At 39.3% G+C, this 15,762-nt stretch overlaps 1 pseudogene; it reads left to right on the forward strand.

Annotated features, from left to right (window-relative positions):
* The first annotated feature begins 800 nt into the window (after window positions 1-800).
* Window positions 801-2,651, forward strand: LOC126950686 (60S ribosomal protein L7-like 1; annotated as a pseudogene).
* The last annotated feature ends 13,111 nt before the right edge of the window (window positions 2,652-15,762 follow it).

Here is a 15,762-nt window from a genome sequence, read left to right on the forward strand (position 1 = left end):
AGGTGTGGGGTGTCAGACTGCCCCTAGTGGGGGATGTCTCCCAGTTAGGCTACTCAGGGGTCAGGGACCCACTTGAGCAGGGAGTCTGTCCCTTCTCAGATCTCAACCTCCGTGTTGGGAGATCCACTGCTCTCTTCAAAGCTGTCAGACAGAGTCGTTTGCGTCTGCAGAGGTCTCTGCTGCGTTTGTTATTGTTTACTGTGCCCTGTCCCCAGAGGTGGAGTCTACAGAGACAGGCAGGTTTCCTTGAGCTGCTGTGAGCTCCACCCAGTTCGAGCTTCCCAGCAGCTTTGTTTACCTACTTAAGCCTCAGCAATGGCGGGCGCCCCTCCCCCAGCCTCGCTGCTGCCTTGCCGGTAGATCACAGACTGCTGTGCTAGCAATGAGGGAGGCTCCATGGGTGTGGGACCCTCCCGGCCAGGTGTGGGATATGATCTCCTGGTGTGCCTGTTTGCTTAAAGCGCAGTATTGGGGTGGGAGTTACCCGATTTTCCAGGTGTTGTGTGTCTCAGTTCCCCTGGCTAGGAAAAGGGATTCCCTTCCCCCTTGTGCTTCCCAGGTGAGGCAATGCCTCGCCCTGCTTCAGCTCTCGCTGGTCGGGCTGCAGCAGCTGACCAGCACCGATCGTCCGGCACTCCCCAGTGAGATGAACCCAGTACCTCAGTTGAAAATGCAGAAATCACTGGTCTTCTGTGTCGCTCGCGCTGGGAGTTGGAGACTGGAGCTGTTCCTATTCGGCCATCTTGCTCCGCCCCTAAAATAGTTCTTAACAAGTTAGTTTTATTTCAGGAATGTTTAACATGAGAAAATCTATTACTATAATTCATTACGTAAATAGGTCAAATGACACATTTATATAGTTTAATAAAATTCAGCACTATCCCGATAAGATACTTTTCTTTGTTGTTCTTCTATGTATTTCTGTCACAATCCTTGCCACATTGCAACTGCCTGTTCACTGTTAGCACACGTGCACACACACACACACACACACACACACGCACACACACAGTGGACTGTCAGCTCTGTAAGGACAGGCACAAGGGCCAGGCTACCATTGCATCCTTATTCGCTAGTACATGCCCAGCAAAAAGGATCAAACTTGATAAATATAAAGGACATAATCTTATAAAAAGCAATAAATATATACACTAAAATGATACCAGGTTAACATTTGGGTGATTGTATTATGGTGACCTTGGGCAAGTTACTCAACCTCACTTGTCAACAATTTCCTCTTCTGTGAAAAATATTAGACTTTGCCTCTAAAGTCCTGTGAGGATTAAATGAGATAATGTATGTAATATTCTTAGAAGAGTGCTAGCAGACAGATGTTCAATAATGAAAAGCCATTTATTCATATTTTTCTAACATTTCCATAGTCATCACTTTTATCACTAAAAAGGGTTTAGAGATAATAAAATTAATAATAATAAAAATTAAGTTTAATATATATACACATATATAAGGGCTGACCTTTCAAGAATCTTCTCTGCCTCTTTTTTAGAAATTTTTATACCTGTTAACTTGAGAGCATCGATAAATTTCTGAAGTATCAATCACTTCTTTAAAGGAATAAAGAAAATAAGGATCAACTGGAAAGTTTGAAAAGATACAGAAGCAAATATTATTTAGTGCATTATTATCCTCAAAGCCACTCAGGCAAAGAATACACTTTTAGAAAAAAAAAAAAAAAGAAATGGCCTCAGGTGTAAGCAACTGGAAGCATTCCTACATGGTTTCTGGCGGCAGAAACACAACAAGATGCCTCTCAGATGACTAGAGGTGAAACCTCATGCCTTGGAATTGCCAAATAAACATTCCCTGGCCTTTGTTGTACACATCCTGAAAATTAATAGCATGAGTTTACTGGTGCACAGAACCACTGCAAGAAGAAAATGGTTCACCTAAAGAAAATTTTTAGTGGTGTCTTTGTAAAAGTCACCTCCAGAGCCTAAAACTGTTGTATATATTGGAATCTAATATGACCTGGGGATTTCAAAATCTGAAGCCCATCTGGGAACTCATCTTCAAACATGGATAAGCCAAGGTCAAGAATAAGACTATCTCTCCAACAGACAACACAGTTAGGAGCACCTGAGGAAGTTTGGTGTCATTTGCTTAGAAGATTTCATTCATGATATTGCCTTCCCAAGGAAGTATTTCCAGGAGATCTCATGGTTCCTGCACCCTTCCCAGCTCTTGGTGGCCCATCACGCTACCAAGAATAGAGTGAGGTTCTTCCAGGAGATGGGCTCGCCTGGCTATCAGAGTAAATGCATCAATCAGCTCATTCACCAGCTGAACTAGACCCAGAATACCTGAATGCATGGTGCATTGGAAGCATGTGTTTCTGTTTTTTTGAATTGTTATCAAAAATAACAACTGGAATTGTATCTTGAGGGAAGAGTATTTCCTGCTTTATCTTCAAAAACTGGAAGAGAAGAGTCAATGAAACTACAGCAAGTTATGTACATGGCAGGCACCTCTCATCACAGTCCAGCTCCAAGGAAACATTCCAGTGTTTCCTACACTGGCTGTCGCCTCCTCTGAAATAACCACATGTCATGAAAGGAGTCCTGCTGTGTCACATTTGCACAAGGCCCCCTAAGACTCCTGCAGCAATGGACCAAGCCCAAGGACATAATTGAATCTGAGAGTTCCTAGGGCCTTGTTTTGAAAAAACTTGAAATACAATTAGGAAGATGGGCACAAAAACAAGTGGTGGGTTGTCTCTTGTGAGTCTACGTTCCAACTTTTCACTGATGTCTTTGAGAGTGCTCAGACCTGGCTGGATCTAATATACCTGCTGGCTTTTGTATCATAGCCTGCAACTAGCTTAGTCCTTTTCTCTAAAAGCTCAGGATTTGAGAATGAAGGACCCCTTCACCAGAAAAACATGTATGTACTCAAAATTTTGCTTGCAGTTTCAGGATGTTTAGACCCTTCTCCTCAGGGACCTATGCACCTTATGTGAGGAAGTCCTGCTCTTATGAGGATTGGTCATCCAGGCCCTGATCTTGCTTGTCTCTGGTTCCATGTCCCATGGAAGACCAAAGCTTACCAAGACAGCTTTTTCCCTTCACTGTGGCAGATTGTGTTGCCCCCTGCACCATCTATAACTCTGGGAAATGCCCGTCATCCGTCATATCTTCTCTTGGGCTTCAGGGTAGAATGTCCTGGTTTCCCTGATGATCAGCACTCTCCTTAAAACCCAGATCAAAAAGGAGTGAACCATTTTCTTGGTTTGGCATAGATAAAATTAGTGCAGTTTGATTTTTTGGGCCCCAGGCAAGTTAATTAGCATTTCCTGGCATATTCTAGTCTCCAGTAGTCTAGTCCAGGAGACTCTAGTCTCCTGCTGGTAATGATACAGTAGTAGAGAGTAGACCAGCAACTGGGCTTCTGGGGATTTTAATCCTGAAAACAGTGGGTCTGACACTGTAGTGTTTTTCATGAGTGTCCACCCCTAAGTGGGCCTTCCCAATACTCCCTTCACTTGGTTGCCTCCACTTGCCATCTGAGCAATTGGCGAGGATGTGCCAGGCCTAGGTTACACTTGAAAACATGCTTGACCTTGCATTCCCTGGTCCTTTCAGGTCAGTTTTGCTGCAATTTTGGCTCATGGGGCCCTCAAACATGGCTGGGAAATTGAGCTCAAGGTATAACAGTGCCTTAAAACGTTTCAGCCTATGAGGTAATTAATTAGGTTGGTTGGCTCCAGAGGTAACCTGGCTCCAGAGGTAACCTATTAGGAAGATGTGCTATAGATGTTATTCTTACACTGTAATTAAACATTGTGAAATCAGATTACTTTAAAATAATGTATCACTAAGTCATGGGAGAAAAGCAGTTGTGGGTATGGAAGCCCAGGGCTTACATCCCAGCTCTCTCATATACTAAATATGGGTACAGCGTTTCCACTCTTGGTCTATAAAATGCGAGCTAATATCCTCTAGCCTCTCTGTCTCACATGGTAGTTAAAAGGATTAAGCAAAACAATAGTTTGTAATTCATAATTCTATACAAATAAAAGATGTGATTATTTTAAAAATAAATCTTGAAGCTTGTAATCTGGTCTTTGGGGAAAAAATCATAAATCATAAAATACAAATTCGGTAAAATTGAAAACATCTGTGCCTCAAAATACATCATTAGAAAGATGAAAAATAAAAGCCACAGAACAAAAATACAAACCTTACAACTAACAAAAGATAGTATTCAGAGTATATAAGAAATTCAATCAATCAATAAGAAAAAGACAAACAATGTAATGAATAAGCAAAGAACATGAAAAGGGACCCCACAGGACCTACAACTTATTCGTATTTCTACATTATCGCAGTCCTCACCTCACTGTGCTCTCATTTCTTTCCTTACTCCCACTTAGATTCCATGATCCATCATCTTAACCAATACCTTACATACCCCTTTACTCCCTCTTTTATTTCCCTTATTCATTTGGCAAAACCATAACCTTGAGTAAATCCCTGCAACTTCACCTCTGTGGCTAACTGGAGCTATAGGCACACTTCTTCCAATGCAGCTGAAAAACGGGTACAAAGTCGGTTAAGAATTTGCAGATATGGTAGCGGAAAGATGAAGGAGGTCCATAAAATGGCTTCCATGTCTTCAGTGAAGAATGAAGCATGTGGTAAAAGTGAGGATGTAAGGATGTGAGGGAGAGAGGATCAGAAAGACAGGATGTGAGGACCAGAAGTTTGAAGGGATTTGAAGAAGGTATAGCATCATTTTTATGGAGACTGGGAGACTATGTTACCAGAGAAACTGGGCACTATGAGCACCAATTTGCAATTACAATTTTTTAGGATATCAATTCGTGAAACTTGCAGTGCATCAAGTAGCTCACAACTGAGCACACTGATCTTATGTAGCTTCAGTGGACCATCACATCAGAACCTTTTGTCAGAGTATACCAGCCTCCACTATGCTATGACACGCAGTTATTCTAATCTACAATCCGAGAGGCTCTGTGCCTATCTATTCCTCTTAGTGTACAGAGTTTAGGCATTAGGAACTGAACAACAGAGGGATCCAGGATCCTGATGACTATGGAAACTTCATGTCATCCTGTATTACATAGGTTTATGTGTGACAGAAATAAACTCGGATTGGACCTTAAGCCACTAGTATTTCAGGTTTTCTCCACCACCCCCAACTGATTGTAAATCTAACCAATAAAAAGCTCCAATGAATAAAGTACAACTATTCAGAGTAACAGATCACCACAAAAATGCCCATGTTAAACCACAGTGAAAACCCTATCAATATAGGGTTTGAAACTGTTAATTAAATTGAAGTCAAAATAACTTTCGCATTTATATGAAATCAAGAGATTAGAAATATCTGTTTTACTAACTTTTATAAGTCCACATAGTAATGATATTTATGAAATAAAAAACTTTGTAAAAATGATAAATGAAGACCGCAACAATTGTGCAAATTACCTCAGCATTTCATTTAGCCAATATTTATTGAGTATATACACAGTGTTACACAGTATGTTGGCTGCTAGGGATATGAATATAAAATAGTCTCTAACTTCCATTGAGGAGCTAACAGAGACATAAACAGATAACTTTCTCTCTGTTTATTTTCAGTATGGGTTTTTATTTATGAACAGATTTTATAGATTTAGCAAATGGACAAAAAAATATTTTTTTAGCCTTGGAAAAGATACCAATTTTGGTGGGGAAAAAGGCTAAATGTAATTTGTCTCACTGATCAGTAGAGGGTGATAGAACATCAAAATGACAGCTTAAGAATGCCTTTAGACCACATTGTAAGTATTTTTCTATAGACAATTCATTCAATTAATATTTTTCCATAAACTCAATGACATATTTAACTATGAATACAAAAGTACATGAGGAAATTATAAATAAAATGCATTCATAATTTGGAAAAAGCAAGGTGAAAAAAACAGCAATTTTCACTTATTCCTGTTTTACTTGTTATTCTTTATTACATTTTTTTCCTCCATGTTACAATATCAGGAAAGCTCATCAACCGAGGAAATACATTGCATCAGTTTTTTCTCATAAGTGTTACAAATACAGGTTGTCTTATTGGTATCTTTCACGTTAAGGGTCAAGTTAATGAAAGCCAATGTGATGGGTGCATGGCGACAGCTATGGCTGTTGACAAAAGAATGATAAAAATCTTTATATCTGTGGGTAGCATCTTTTTGAAGCATGAAATTTAATAACCCTCATTTATGCCATTCTTTTGACAGTAATATTTCATATATAATATTCACATGATAAAACTCTTTAAAATGCAACTACAGCAAAGCGGCATTTCCTCATCAGAATATATTTTGTTTAAAATTATTGTGAAAGTGCCTCTTACTTATGTTATTATAGTGTATTTTCTACAAAAAGAGAAAGTGGTTTTTCTTCATCCGAATATATTTTGCTTACAATTATTGTGAAAGTGCCTCTTATTTATGTCATTATAGACAATTACCTCTCCCTTTTCAAGGGTATAAATTAGCAGTTATTTGTGGAGCACACACTAGGTGCTCAATTTATGTATGTTGAGAGGAAGAGATTTTTGAAACTTTGAGTTAGGCTAGTATGCTGTTTTAGTTTCCTAGGACTGACTTAACAAATTACTAGAAACTGGGTGGCTTAAAACAATAAGAATTTAGTCTCTCACAGTTCAGGAGGCCAGAAGACCAAAATCAAAATGTTGGCAGGTTTGGTTCCTTCCAGAGGTTCTAAGGGAGAATCTGTTCCCTGCTTCATTCCTGGTTGCCAGCAATCCTTGGCATTCCTTGGCTTGTGGCTTCATCACTCTAGTCTCTGCCTCCACCATACATGGCATTCTCTGTGGGTGTCTGTGAGTTTTTTTATATATACTTTAAGCTCTGGGATACATGTGCAGAATGTGCAGGTTGGTTACATAGGTATACATGTGCCATGGTGGTTTGCTGCACTTACCAACCCATCATCTAAGTTTTAAGTGCTGCAATCATTAGGTATTTCTTCTAATGCTATCCCTCCCCTTGCCCCTACCCGCTGACAGGCCCCAGTATGTAATGTTCCCCTCCCTGTGTCCATGTGTTCTCATTGTTCAACTCCCACTTATGAGTGAGAACATGTGGTGTTTGGTTTTCTGTTCCTATGTTAGTTTGCTGAGAATGATGGTTTCCAGCTTCATCCATGTCCCTGCAAAGAACATGAACTCATTCTTTTTTATGGCTGCAAACTATTCCATGGTGTATATGTGCCAAATTTTCTTTATCCAGTCTGTCACTGATGGGCATTTGGGTTGGTTCCAAGTCTTTGCTATTGTAAATAGTCTTGCAATAAACATACACGTGCATGTGTCTTTATAGTAGAATGATTTATAATCCTTTGGGTATATACCCAGTAATGGGATTGCTGGATCAAATGGTATTTCTGGTTCTAGATCCTTGAGGAATTGCCATACTGTCTTCCACAGTGGTGGAACTAATTTACACTCCCACCAACAGTGTAAAAGCATTCCTATTCTCTATATCTTCTGCACCATCTGTTGTTTCCTCACTTTTTAATGATCATTATTCTAATTGGCATGAGATGGTATCTCATTGTGGTTTTGATTTGCATTTCTCTAATGACCAGGGATGATGACATTTTTTTCATATGTTTGTTGGCCACATGAATGTCTCCTTTTGAGAAGTGTCTGTTCATATTCTTTGCCCACTTTTTGATGGGGTTGTTTGCCTTTTTCTTATAAATATGTTGAAGTTCCTTGTAGATTCTGGATATTAGCCCTTGGTCAGATGGATAGATTGCAAAAATTTTTCTCCCATTCTGTAGGTTGCCTATTCACTTTGATGATAGTTTCTTTTGTTGTGCAGAAGCTCTTTAATTTAATTAATCCCATTTGTCAATTTTGGCTTTTGTTGCCATTGCTTTTGGTGTTTTAGTCATGAAGTCTTTGCCAGTGCCTATGTCCTGAATGGTATTGCCTAGGTTTTGTTCTAGGGTTTTTATGGTTTTAGGCCTTACGTTTAAGTCTTTAATCCATCTCGAGTTAATTTTTGTATAGGGTGTAAGGAAGGGGTCCAGTTTCAGTTTTCTTCATATGGCTAGCCAGTTTTCCCAACACCATTTATTAAATAGGGAATCCTTTTTCCATTGCTTGTTTCTGTCAGGTTTGTCAAAGATCAGATGGTTGCAGATGTGTGGTGTTATTTCTGAGGCCTCTGTTCTGTTCCATTGGTCTATATATCTGTTTTGGTACCAGTACCATGCTGTTTTGGTTACTATGGCCTTGCAGTATAGTTTGAAGTCAGATACTGTGATGCCTCCACCTTTGTTCTTCTGATTTAGGTTTCTCTTGGCTATACAGGCTCCTGTTTGGTTCCATGTGAAATTTGAAGTAGTTTTTTCTAATTCTGTGAAGAAAGTCAATGACAGCTTGACGGGAACAACATTGAATCTATATATTACTTTGGGAAGTATGGCCATTTTCACTATATTGATTCTTCCTATCCATGAGCATGGAATGTGTTTCCATTTGTTTATGTCCTCTCTTATTTCCTTGAGCAATGGTTTGTAGTTCTCCTTAAAGAGGTCCTTCACATCCCTTGTAAGTTGGATTCCGAGGTATTTTGTTCTCTTGGTAGCGATTGTGAATAGGAGTTCACTAGTAATTTGGCTCTCTGTTTGTCTATTATTGGTGTTTCGGTATGCTTGTGAATTTTACACATTGATTTTGTATCCTGAGACTTTGCTGAAGTTGCTTATCAGCTTTAAAAGATTTTGGGCTGAGATGATGGGGTTTTCTAAATATACAATCATGTCATCTGTAAACAGAGACAATTTGACTTCCTATCTTCCTGTTTAAATATGCTTTATTTCTTTCTCTTGCCTGATTGCCCTGGCCATAACTTCCAATACTATGTTCAATAAGAGTGGTAAGAGAGGGCATCCTTGTCTTGTGCTGGTTTTTAAAGAGAATGCTTCCAGCTTTTACCCATTCAATATGATATTGGCTGTGGGTTTGTCATAAATAGTTCTTATTATTTTGAGGTATGTTCCACCAATACCTAGTTTATTGAGTGTTTTTAGCATGAAGGGCTCTTGAATTTTATAGAAGGCCTTTTCTGCATCTATTGAAATAATCATGTGGTTTTTGTCATTGGTTCTGTTTATGCAATGGATTACATTTATTGATTTGTATATGTTGAACCAGGCTTGCATCCCAGTAATGAAGTTGATGAAGCTGACTTAATCATGGTGGATAAGTTTTTTGATGTGCTGCTGGATTCAGTTTGCCAGTATTTTATTGAGGATTTTCATAATGATGTTCATCAGGGATATTGGCCTGAAATTTTCTTTTTTTGTTGTGTCTCTGCCAAGTTTTGGCATCAGGATGATGCTGGCCTCATAAAATGAGTTAGGGGGGAGTCCATCTTTTTCTATTGTTTGGGATACTTTCAGAAGGAATGGTATCAGCTCCCCTTTGTACCTCTTGTAGAATTCGGCTGTGAATCCGTCTGGTCCTGGACTTTTTTTGGTTGGTAGGCTATTAATTACTGCATCAATTTCAGAACTTGCTATTGGTCTATTCAGGGATTGGACTTCTTCCTAGTTTAGTCTTGGTAGGGTGTATGTGTCCAGGAATTTAACCATTTTTTCTAGATTTTCTAGTTTATTTGCATAGAGGTGTTTATAGTATTCTCTGATGGTAGTTTGTATTTCTGTGGGATGAGTGGTGACGTCCCCTTTATCATTCATTTTTTATTGTGTTTGTTTGATTCTTCTGTCTTATATTCTTTATTAGTGTGGCTAGCAGTCTATCTATTTTGTTAATCTTTTCAAAAAACCAGCTTCTGGATTCATTGATTTTTTTGGAGGGTTTTTCGTGTCTCTATCTCCTTCAGCTCTGCTCTGATCTTAGTTATATCTTGCCTTCTGCTAGCCTTTGAATTTGTTTGCTCTTGCTTCTCTAGTTCTTTTAATTGTAATGTTAGGGTGTCGATTTTAGACCTTTCCTGCTTTCTCTTGTGGGCATTTAGTGCTATAAATTTCCCTCTAAACACTGCTTTACCTGTGTCCCAGAGATTCTGGTACATTGTGTCTTTGTTCTAATTGGTTTCAAAGAACTTATGTATTTCTGCCTTAATTTCATTATGTACCCAGTAGTCATTCAGGAGCAGCTTGCTCAGTTTCCATGTAGTTGCATGGTTTTGAGTGAGTTTCTTAATCCCGATTGCTAACTGGATTGCACTGTGGTCTGAGAGACAGTTTGTTATGATTTCTGTTCCTTTACATTTGCTGAGGAGTGTTTTACTTCCAATTATGTGGTCACTTTTGGAATGCTATGTGGTGCTGAGAAGAATGTATATTCTGTTGATTTGTGGTGGAGAGTTCTGTAGATGTCTATTAGGTCCGCTTGGTCCAGAGCTGAGTTGAAGTCCTGAATATCCTTGTTAATTTTCTGTTTCATTGATCTAATATTGACAGTGGGGTGTTAAAGTCTCCCACTATTATTGTGTGGGAGTCTAAGTCTCTTTGTAGGTCTCTAAGAACTTGCTTTATGAATCTGGGTGCTCCTGTAGTGGATGAATATATATTTAGGGTAGTTAGCTCTTCTTGTTCATTGATCCCTTTACCATTATATAATGCCCTTCTTTGTTTTTTTTTAATCTTTTTTGGTTTAAAGTCTGTTTTATCAGAGACTAGAATTGCAACTCCTGCTTTTTTTTTTTTTTTTTTTTTTTGCTTTCCATTTTGCTTGGTAAATATTCCTCCATCCCTTTATTTTGAGCCTATGTTTGTCTGCACATGAGATGGGTCTCAATAATACAACACACTGATGAGTCTTGACTCTTTATCCGATTTGCCAGTCTGTGTCTTTTAATTGGGGCATTTAGCCCATTTACATTTAAGGTTAATGTTGTTATGTGTGAATTTGATTCTGTCATCATGATGCTAGCTGGCTATTTTGCACATTCGCTGATGCAGTTTCTTCATAGTGTCGTTAGTCTTTATATTTTCATATGTTTTTTAGCAGTGGCTGGCACCAATTTTTCCTTTTCATATTTAGTGCTTCCTTCAGAAGCTCTTATAAGGCAGGCCTGGTAGTAATAAAATCCCTCAGCATTTGCTTGTTTGTAAAGGATTTTATTTCTTCTTTGTTTATGAAGCTTAGTTTGGCTGGACGTGAAATTCTGGGTTGAAAATTCTTTTCTTTAAGAATGATGTATATTGGCCCCCGACTCTCTTCTGGCTTGTAGGAATCTGCAGAGAGATTTACTGTTGGTCTGATGGGCTTCCCTTTATGGGTAACCTGATCTTTCTCTCTGGCTGCCCTTAATGTTTTTTCCTTCATTTCAACCTTGGTGAATCTGACTATTATGTGTCTTGGGGTTGCTCTTCTTAAGGAGCATCTTAGTGGTGTTGTCTGTATTTCCTGAATTTGAATGTTGGCCTGTCTTGCTAGGTTGGGGAAGTTCTCCTGGATAATATCCTGAAGTGTATTTTCCAACTTGGTTCCATTCTCCCTGTCAGTTTCAGGTACACCAATCAATCGTAGGTTTGGTCTTTTCACATAGTCCCATATTTCTCGGAGGCTTTGTTTGTTCCTTTTCAGTCTTTTTAATCTAATCTTGTCTTCACGCTTTATTTCATGAAGTTGATCTTTAATCTCTGATATCCTTACTTCTGCTTGATCGATTTGGCTATTGATACTTGTGTATGCTTCACGAAGTTCTCATGCTGTGTTTTTCAGCTCCATCGGGTCATTTATGTTCTTCTCTAAACTGGTTATTCTAGTTAGCAGTTCCCGTAACCGCCTATCGAAGTTCTTAGCTTCCCTGCAGTGGGTTAGAACATGCTCCTTTACCTAGGAGGAGTTTATTATTACCCACCTTCTGAAACCTCCTTCAGTCAATTCGTCAAACTCATTCTCTGTCCAGTTTTGTTCCCTTGCTGGCAAGGAGTTCTGATCCTTTGGAGAAGAGGCATTCTGGTTTTTGGAATTTTCAGCATTTTTGTGTGGTTTTTCCTCATCATCGTGGATTTATCTACCTCTGATCTTTGATGATGAGGACCTTTGGATGGGGTTTTTGCTTGGGTGTCTTTTTCATTGATGTTGATATTATTGCTTTCTGTTTGTTAGTTTCCCTTTTTAACAGTCAGGCCCCTCTTCTCCAGGTCTGCTGGAGTTTGCTGGAGGTCCACCCTAGACCCTGTTTGCCTTGGTATCACCAGCAGAAGCTGCAGAACAGCAAAGACTGCTGCCTGCTTCTTCCTCTGGAAGCTTCATTCCAGAGGATCACACAACAGATGCCAGCCAGAGTTCTCCTGTATGAGGTGTCTGTTGACCCTTGCTGGGAGGTGTCTCCCAGTCAGGAGGCAAGGGGGTCAGGGACCCACTTGAGGAGGCAGTCTGTCCCTTAGCAGAGCTCGAGCACTGTGCTGGGAGATCCACTGCTCTCTTCAGAGCCTGCAGGTAGGAACGTTTACGTCTTCTGAAGCTGCGCCCATAGCTGCCCCTTCCCCCAGGTGCTCCGCCCCAGGGAGATGGGAGTTTTTTCTATAAGGCCCTGACTGGGGCTGCTGCCTTTCTTTCAGAGATGTCCAGAGAGGAGGAATCTAGAGAGGCAGTCTGGCTACAGTGGCTTTGCCACACTGCAGTGGGCTCTGCCCAGTCTGAACTTTCCAGCAGCTTTGTTTACACTGTGAGGAGAAAACCGCCTACTCAAGTGTCAGTGATGGTGGATGCCCCTCCCCACATCAAGCTTGAGTGTCCCAGGTTGACTTCAGACTGCTGTGCTGTCAGCGAGAATTTCCAGCCAGTGGATCTTAGCTTGCTGGGCTCCATGGGGGTGGGACCCACTGAGCAAGACCACTTCCCTGGCTTCAGCTCCGTTTCCAGGGGAGTGAATGGTTCTCTCTCACTGGTGTTCCAGGTGCCACTCAGGTACCAAAGAAAACTCCTGCAGCTAGCTCAGTGTCTGCTCGAGTGGTCGCCCAGTTTTGTGCATGAAACCCAGGACCCTCATGGTGTAGGCACCTGAGGGAATCTCCTGGTCTGTGGGTTGTAAAAACTATGGGGAAAATGTAGTATCTGGACCGAATAGCACCATCTCTCATGGCACAGTCCGTCGCTGCTTCCCTTGGATAGGGGAGGGAGTTCCTCAACCCCCTGCACTTTCCGAGTGAGGCAACAGCTCACCCTGCTTCAGCTCACCCTCCGTGGGCTGCACTCACTGTCTAACCAGTCCCAGTGAGACGAACCGGGTACCTCAGTTGGAAATGCAGAAGTCACCCACCTTCTGCATTGGTCTCGCTGGGAGTTGCAGACCAGACCTGTTCGTATTCAGCCATCTTGCCCAGAACCCCCATCTGTGTTTTTATGTAGCCTTCTTATAAGGATACCAGTCATTGATTTAGGGCCCACTCTAACCTAATATGACCACATCTTAATGAATTATATCTGCAAAGACCCTATTTCCAAATAAGTTCGCATTCTGAGGTTCCAGATGAATATGAATTTGGGCGGACATTGTTCAACCCAGTAGAAGTATAGTAATACTATTTAGTATGTCTTCAAATAAATTGTAAAAAGGAAGAAAATTCCTTTATGGAAATATAATATGAATACTGAATATGTTATATTTAGAATAGACACATCCCAAAGTACATTCAACTGAGTCTTTTTATTTTACGTTATTTTTATATTTATGTATATTTATGTTTACATTTTAAATATTTATATTTATACCTTGCCTTGTTCTATGAGGGTTTTGGGGTGTCTTACAATAAAAAGACTTAGTTTATAATATGCGCAGCATAAAATATATGCTGCTCATTGTCAATAGTGTATAGTTTTTATTAACACTGTAAAATTAGAGATTCAGTAATAAAGGAAGATATAGTAAAATCCTTACTATACGTGCAGTCTAAAAAGTTTAATCACATAAAATCCATGTCTACATTATTGCAAAGTTTAAAAAAAAACTGCTCAATTAGTCTTCCAGTTAATGTGTGCTTTATTTGTTTTCATTTATGAGCTATGTAAGAAATAGACCAATTATTACAAAATATGTAGCATACACTGAGTTGAGAAAGCCCCAAATTATCACAAAGTAGTCACTTCCTGACTCTTCACCATGCAGAACATAATACCTTTAGCTGGTCTTCATTTGAGAATTGCACCCAGGTAAAGAAGGGGAGCCAATTGCCAGTTGAATTCCATCTGAATTTACATTATCTCAGAGATATTATCACAGTTTTAACACAGTCAAGACCAGAGAATGCTGAAATAGAGATGATAAAGGGAAATACAGTCTGTTGCGCAATTCTCATTATTAGAAAAAAGAGAATGCATCAGCTCCTTTGGAAAAGCCAAGCTTTGCTATGAGTTGTTTAAAAATGTCTTGCTGAGTATGAAGGGAGTAGATAATGTCCTTTTAAAATTGCTAAAATAATTGCAAACTCAGCTTTAAAAGACTGCTTCTTATCAATTGTTTTGTTATAGTGGAGGCCATAATGCTAAAACACAACTCGGTCAAGGCAGTTATGGGAAGGGCCAAGATAACACAAGCCAATGATTCCAGCTTATTCCAAGAATACAAGTTAAAGTAACTGGATTGTAACTAAAACAAACACCCTTCAAACTCACCTCCCCAAATATCACCTTCCCACCCAGGCATTTGTTAGGTATGGGATAGGAGACTCTACCTTCCTATGCTCACTGATGAGAACACAGAAAGCCAATATTCAGAGCTGCTAAATCTATACATGCTTTAAAAACAAGTGAACTGACAGATAAATTACATATTTCTTTAAATTTTACATTTGGGGGTACATGTTCCAGTTTGTCAGATGAATATATTATGTAGTGGTAATGTTTGGATTTCTAATGAACCAACCAGCAATAGTGAATATTGTACCCAATAGGTATTTTTTGAGCCCTCATCCTCCTCCCATTCTCCCTTTTTCTGGAGTCCTCAGTGTCTATTATTTCCATTTTTATGTCCCTGTGTTCCTATTGTATAGTTCCCACTTACAAGTGAAAGATTTTCTGTTTCAGAGTTATTTCACTTATGGCCTCCAGTTCCATCCATGTTGCTGCAGATGACATGATTTTATTCATTTTTATGGTTGCATAGTATTCCTATATATATATATAAAAGATATATATGACATATTATATATGTCATATATATATAAATATGACATATTACAAATATATATATCTCATATATATGACATTTTCTTTTCCCAATCAACCATTGATGTACACTTGACTTTCCTATTGTGAATGGTGCTGTGATAAACATATGAGTGCAGGTCTTTTTGACATAACAATTTCTTTTCCTTTGGGTAGATTCCCTGTAGATTGCTGAGTTGAATGATAGTTCTATGTTTAGCTCTTTGAGAAATCTCTATACTGTTTTCCACAGGAGCTGTACTAATTTTTATTTCCATCAATAGTGTATAAGCATTCCCTTTTCTTTGCATCCTTGCCAATATCTGTTATTTTTTGACTTTTTAATAAAGCCATTCTGACTGATGTGACATGGTTTCTCATTGTTGTTTACTTTGCATTTCGCTGATGATTAATGATGTTGAACATTTTTTCTGTTTGTTTCACGTTTGTTGGCTACTTGTATTTTGAGAAATGTCTGTTCTTGTCCTTTGCCCACTTTTTTATGGGGTTGCTTTTTCTTGTTGATTTGTTTGGGTTCCTTATAGATTCTGGATATCAGTCCTTTGTTGAATGCATAGTAAG

This window comes from Macaca thibetana, chromosome 1 (assembly GCF_024542745.1).
Source record: "Macaca thibetana thibetana isolate TM-01 chromosome 1, ASM2454274v1, whole genome shotgun sequence".
In the NCBI taxonomy this organism is placed as follows: Eukaryota; Metazoa; Chordata; class Mammalia; order Primates; family Cercopithecidae; genus Macaca; species Macaca thibetana.